We start from the raw sequence: 7697 nt of genomic DNA, 5'->3' as shown, positions 1-7697 counted from the left end.
TGGTAAAATTTGATTTTTGCAAACCTTTAGAAAAGTCGTTAATGAAAATATTTTGCCGATGCTGGTAATAATGAGGCCTAAAAACTACTAAAAGTCGATGTTTATCTCTATGGCTTGGAATAAAGTGATATTCTAAAGCGATAGTAACAACCGTCTCGGTAGCCGTTTGGCAAAAAACTGTTCGAGTTAACGGAGTTTCGGTCGAGTTATCTAAAGCCATTCATCATTGCTTGGGAACGGACCAAACAAATACGTTGAGTTAACCGTGTTTTCGAGTTATCCGAGGGCGAGTTGTCCGAGTTTCACTGTACCAATATATTTATTTATATATATAAATATATGAATATACAGTGAAACATGGATAACTCAAACTTCACGGGACCGAGCGAAAGTGTTTGAGTTATCAGAGCGTTCAAGTTATCAGAGCACAGTCACAAGTGCATGTATTTATCAGTAGATACATATACAAACTACATGTATATATAAATCCAAAGTATAGGTTGTTTGTTGCAAGTTAAAGAATAGAGAAAGCGTAATATTATTATGCTTCATTATTTATCTTGAGGTGATGACTGATGTTCTAAAAAAAGAATCAAGCAGATTGACCAACCAGAAGCTGGGATATAGCCAGCCAAACACAGGTCTACCAAAAAACATAAATGTTTTGGTAATCATCAATATATGGCGTATGAAATCGAGTTGTGTGCCATTGGTCAATTAAGCCAACTAATGCGCTCTCCTATAACAATCACGGCGTTTTAATTGGTTTAATCCCTGGAAGTATAGAACAATCAAATTGGGCCTAACAATCATTGCTCTGAGAATTCCGAACCAGTCCCTCTGACGTGTAGATTAGTTTTAGAATAAAATAATTACACGCATCTATTATTTCGCAACATTCTGCTATCACTTTCTACAAATTATATTAGTTACATCATTTATTCTATACGCAGTTATATTATTATTTTGTATAATATGCATTAAGATTATTATATTAATCATGAAAAATAATCATAGATAAGATAATAGATCAATAGAAAATTCAAATCAAAAGTTATCGTTTTCTTTTCTTACAGCAAGAGCAGCACGGTCAAGTTATTCTTTTTTAAGATTATGGCTGTAGTGAACTTACAGTCTGTTAATAGTGACGATAATCATGAAAATCAACTGAATGCTGCAGTAGATACACAGTAGAAAAATGATGAATGAACAAAAATTCACATTCCCATTTCTTATTCTAAACGAACTGCAATCGCGGATGTCGCATATAGACTATACACACGGCGTTCGTTGAACAGAGGATCTTCGGAGCACATCCGTGGAGATCGAGTTAAAATTTGAAGCACAATAGTCAAAATCTGCTGTTTTGAAAAATCTCGGCGAGGGGTTGTGGGCAAATTTTTATGCCTTTACCACACGATGTTTGCTTGATTTTCCTGAGAAACCAGAGCTAGTCTGTAAATTATTTACTATCGCGAGAAGCGTTTCACATCTCGTAGCCGAAACAATCATTATACGTAACGGCGGTAAGAGTGCGCAACTCCGGCACATGAACATTAAGTCGATTTCATACGTCACAGTTTTCGGGATTTTCGAAGGGTTTTCCTCTGATTCTTTATTAGGTAGACCTGTGCTTGGCTGGCTATATCTCAGCTTCTAGTGGGTCAATCTCCTTGATTCTTTTTTAGAACATCAGTCAACACCTCAAGATAACTAATAAAGCATAATAATATTATGCTTTCTCTATTCTTTAAAGGGCATCTGATGTAGAGTTTTAAAGTATTTATCAGAAAGTATAGATATTTTTATACACTTGAGATTTGTATGTTGTTTTAGGTGATGTGACTGCCAGAACTTTTTCAGATTAAAATTGGCTAAACCTAATCGGGGTTAAAATGCTCAGAAGACATTTTTTTCTTCTGAGTGTTTTACTCCGAGATCAATTTTGCCAATTTTAGTCTTAAAACGTCTTGTCAGTCACATCACCTAAAACTGCAAACAAATCTCAGCCCAATAGAAAAATATCTATACTTTCTGATAATTTTTAAAACTTGACATAAATAAACATTTACGACCAATGCAAAAAAGCATGCTTTACATCTGATCAGTTGTTTCATTTAAAAAACCTATCAAGTGTAGTCTGTGACAAGGTATTTTGTTGGCAAAGATCGACAGAGTGACTGATTGTAGAAATAGATTTTAAACAGTTATTATAGCCCTTGCACTCTCTCGTATCTATAAAACGTCTGAGGACATCTAAAGCGTTGTTTACATCAGCCATGGTAGGTGGATCAGGTTCAACAATCTCAGCCTCATCCTCTCTATCGGAATCATCGAGAGTACCACAATATGTCACGGACTGCACAATCTCTGCATCACTCAAATGCTCAGCAACAGTAATGTCTGCATCAACCGCTAAAAGCTCATCTGCAAAACCAAACTTGAATTTAAGCTATAGTAACACTATTTTTAAAACATTTGTTAGGCGCCATAGACAGTCATAAATTTAGCCCTTTATCGGGCCGAGTTCATAATAATGTAACAGCATTGGCTATTTCAAGATGACCTACTTGCTGTCACATTTGATGTAGAATCTACAGTGTGTAGTAGCAGATTTAGATTTCTCACAGTGTCACCTTCTTCATTATCATCAGCAGTTGAAGTCGCATCTATTTGATCAAGGTTGGTATGACCAAACCCGTGGTGAAAACAGTTGGCAATCGTTTCTTTCGTGACACGGCTCCATGTTCTGTGCACCCAGCGTATTGCTTGTAAAACATTGATAGAAGCATCTAGCTTCTTTTCATGAGTGTCAATGTAATCAACAGAAAATTGCAAAACTTGCTGACAATAGTAAGATTTAAAAGTTCGAATGATTCCTTGGTCCATAGGTTGCAGCACGCTTGTGGTATTGGGTGGTGTAAATAGAAGCCTGATTGACATAAGCCCATTCATAGTTGGGTGTGCTAGACAGTTGTCAATGATGAAAAGCACTTTTCTGTTTTTTCTGGTCATCCGCCGATCAAAATCTCTTACCCATGTTTGAAAAATGTCACTCACCATCCAAGCCTTCTTATTGTGGTAATACTGACATGGAAGGTTAGTAACATTTTTAAAACAGCGGGGTTTTTGAACTTTCCTATTACAATAGGAACTTCCTTCTCAGTGCCCAACATATTAGCACAAAGTGCCACAGTCAGTCTTTCTTTTGACAACTTCCCTCCACTACATTTCTCCCCTTTAAAGTGCAACATTTTGTCGACCATGAGCTTGTAAAACAACCTGGTTTCGTCCACATTGAATATGTCATCAGAAGTGTACGTTTGAAGTAATGGAGTTAGCACCTCTTCCTTCCACTTTTCCACCTTTCCAACATTAACTGCAGCTGACTCTCCAACAACTATCTGACTGCCAATAGAATGCCTTTTCTTCCACCTGTCGATCTAACCACGAGAAACAGTAGTAAAATTTCCTTTCCTAAATCCTGTAAAAACTTGTTAGCCTTTTCTAACAAAATTGGCCCATCGATAGGTACGCCTTTACTACGCACTTGTCTAAACCAAGTCAATAATACACCATCCAAATCTTCGTGCGACGTTGAACGATCTCTTAGCCTTGATGAACTTTGGTCACATAACGATCTTATTCATTTTTTGTTTAATCCATGTTGACACTGTACTTTTTGGAAGATTTTTTCTTTTTGATAATGCTGATAGCTTTTGTCCTGCTTCGATTTCCTCAATTACTTTTAGTTTGTCTGAAGGTTTCCACGCTTTTCCTTGCTCGTGTGAGGCCATCGTAAAGCGGATGTCTGTTGTAGCGGACGCCAAGCCACGAACCTATTTGTGACATTTTATCCTTATGCATCCGCATATAATCACTGTTACAATATGTATTTTGCATGATGTGTCTATCTTTATTAAATTTTTATTAATAATACTTTCAAACGTTTATAACTTGGCCGTAACTAAGCGAACGTTTTAGCAACCCTATTAATCATTTTTATACGGTTTCTTATTCGGTTCCATTATTCCATATTTATTTTTTTAAGAATCCAAGCCTAACACACGAAACTCAAAGTAATAAAATGTTTTAACAAAACTTGTAGTTTTTTAGTACACATAGTCTTATATATAGATATATATATATAGATATATATATATATATATATATATACATGTATATATATTGGTACCAATATCTCGCCAGCCATTTTTAAACAAATGCAATGCCACAATTTTTGAAGAGATATATGTATATATATATATATCAGGGTTGGCAAAAATATCGATATTTTTAAAAATATCATATCACTGATATATATAATGATATTTATTGATATGATATTTATTGATATTTATGATATTTTTGAAACAATTGACATTTTTGAAAGAAATTTGAAGTTTGAACTTGTACGGTGTTTACATTGTGCTTGATGTATTTTATAGGTTGTATGGGACCAGTCAGCAATGTTTAATACCAAAAACCTGATTTATTGTAAGCCTAGCATAATAATAATATTTATAAACATGAAAACGTTCGTCAAACATTGGATTGGAAATCATGACATGAATGCAAACTGCAAACAAAATAGTGCAAATAGCAATCACACACTATGATAGTCCAAGCATGTTATAATGCCCAACTCTTGTCTAGTTTAGGTATTTGTATACAAACACCAGCTTGCCAGCCTTCACCATACCGAGACGATTTTTCAACTTGCTGTGAACCAGTCTACAAGATGAAAACACACACTCAACACTAGCAGTCAGAGTTATATCATCATATTTATAGATTTTATACTGAGCCAGAATCCGTTGAAGTTATTCATTGAAAGATTTTTACAGAAAACGATGAGATGAGTTAATCTGTCATCTCGCTGACCTCAGTGAGTCGGTGTAATGTGTTTACAATTCTGTTTCTGGGTGTCAGATTGTTCAATTCAAAATAATGGAGCATGAAGTTCAAAGGGTTTTCAGCAGGCTAGTCTTCCAACAAGGCAATAAAATATAACAGTTTAATATGAGATGAGATAATCAGGTTACGGAGATAGTACTGGGATGAAGGAATACAATTTAGATCTGAAAAACTTCTGAACTCAAACACTAATTAATTGGTCTAGCCAATGTCACCGCTTTGGTCTGGCTGTCTTTGTTTGTCTGTGTTGAGTAAGCCTAATAGGCCCCTGTGCAAGTATTTGATGATCTTAGGTGTTATTTAGCATTTTTAGACTTAGCAATAATTGTAAGGTGAAAACGAATAATAAAATGGATGTTTTTAAAAAATATCAAAAAGATCAATTCGTTTTGACCCAAAAATATATCTATTGGCGATATATTATATCGATGATATATATATCAAGCGATATATATCAAACCAACCCTGATATATATATATATATATATATATATATATATATATATATATATATATAGAGGAGGAGGAGCAAAGCATCAAAGCATATGCAGCCCCCATGGCCATCTCAGATAAGTTGCTAGCTGAATTTCAATCGGCTGCTCTTACAACGAACCTACGCCCTGATGATGAGGAAATTGACTGGCACATTAAACCTCTTCATGGTGCTTACCACCGACAAATATCTAAGGTTGGCGATCTTCACCAGACATATATGTGGCTGAACAAAGGAAACCTAACGACCAATACAGAGTCGCTAATCATGGCAGCCCAGGAGCAAGTGCTTCCAACAAGGCAACTCCAAACGAAAATCTATCACACTAGAGACGATCCTAGATGCAGACTGTGCAAAGATGCAGCTGAGACCATCCAACACATCATCAGTGGATGCAAGCAGCTAGCAGGGAACGCATACACTGAGCGGCATAATCATGTCGCAGGTGTTGTGTATAGAAATCTATGTGATGAGTATGGCCTTAATAAACCACAACACTGATGGGAAGCTCCTGGTAAGGTCAATGAAAATGACCGGGCTAAGATCCTCTGGGACTTCTACATCCAAACTGACAAGCATTTCCTAGCAAACCAACCAGATATAGTGGTGGTAGACAAGGAGAACAAGAGGGCTACTATAATAGATATAGCAATACCCAATGACTACAATATAGCCAGCAAAGAAAAAGAAAAGGTAGAGAAATATCTCCCTCTTGGAGAAGAAATTGAAAAATGCTGGAATGTAAGAACAACTGTAATCCCAGTAGTCATTGGGCACTGGGCGCAATAACACCGGCGCATAAAATGTGGCTTGCCCAAATACCGACAACAATCAACTCAGGTGAGTTGCAGAAAAGTGCGCTATTGGGAACAGCTAAGATCTTGAGGCGAGTGCTCAAACTCCCAGGTCTCTGGTAGGAGACCCGAGTTACAGCAGAATTTACTACCCATACGGGGTATCCGGGGTGAGGAAACAATTTTTTTTTTATATAGGTATATATACATATAAAAAATCTAGTTTGCAAGATTTTGAGGCTTGTGAGATTTTTGAGTTTTGTAATGGGAGAAAGTGGGGTGATATGGGTCACCTCACCTGAACGGGACTTTAGAAAAGTAGCTATTGATACAACCCAAAAGAATTATGTCTTATCATGTGGTAAAATAAAATTTATAAACCACCAATAGTACTACCTCCTAGCTGTTGATCATTGGGTCTTATCAGCAGAATTTTCAAATCCGATTTGTGGCCCATATTACCCCAACTACAGCGTAATATAGGCCGTTTATAAAACTGAAGAAACAATGACCTAATTGTTTATAAAAATTGTGTTGAGTGGATAAGGAATATACATTATTTATAATGAATATAAAATATTACTACACTTTTCAAACAGATTTGTAATTTAAAGACATACAATATGGTTAAGAAATAAATAAATGTATAGGAAAAGATGTTCAACCGAAAAACATTGTTTATACTGAAATAAATGTTACACTATTTATATAAAAAGAAGTTTGCCACAAAAACTGTGTGATGAATTTTCAAATTATATGTTTACAAAAAAAGCAATGAAAGATCTACATCAAAAGAGAGACTGCCACAGATTCTTGACCTTCCGCCGATGAATGCTAATTCTGGCAATTTCATGACAATATGACACATTTCAGCCAAGCTGGCATCCGACTGGTCAGGAGACAGAAAAGACTGAACACTACATTTAAATACCGTAAACTGAGGCTCCTGCCCGTCTTATGACAAAATAACCTCTACAAAATGTTTGACACATTTCTTTGTAGCAAAGTTCACTATAACATAGTCACCGGCATTGATATCTTCTGTATCGTCACACTCCGTCTCATCCAGTATGTCATCCGATGCATCATCTAAAGGAATGAGTTCATCATTAGACTCGCTGTCACTCTCTGGTGTAGGATCAGCTCTCTTACGTTTCACGTGTTAGGTATTACAGAATTATTGGAGCTCATTAGTTTCTGAGGAGTCCCAGTAAGCATTTCAGTTTTTCTGGTTACACCTCTAGATCTTTTTTTTTACTAGCTTGGGGATGAGACTTAATCTGCTTTGGTGTGATTGTATGGTTAGCTGCAGGTAGATGAGAAATGGTTGCTGCAGATGAGATAGATATATTAGTAACTTTGGCAGCGATGGTGCTTTTTGAAGCATCTATCAAGACTTTTGATGAGCTAAGTGAGGTAGCTGCTTGAAAAAGACGATTGGTTACGGAGCTTGATGTTAAGTCATCATCGGTGAAGCTATTGTGGTTAATTGG

The sequence above is a fragment of the Watersipora subatra genome, chromosome 1 (assembly GCF_963576615.1).
Source record: "Watersipora subatra chromosome 1, tzWatSuba1.1, whole genome shotgun sequence".
Classification (NCBI taxonomy): Eukaryota; Metazoa; Bryozoa; class Gymnolaemata; order Cheilostomatida; family Watersiporidae; genus Watersipora; species Watersipora subatra.
Note: the sequence above shows the minus strand (reverse complement) of the source record.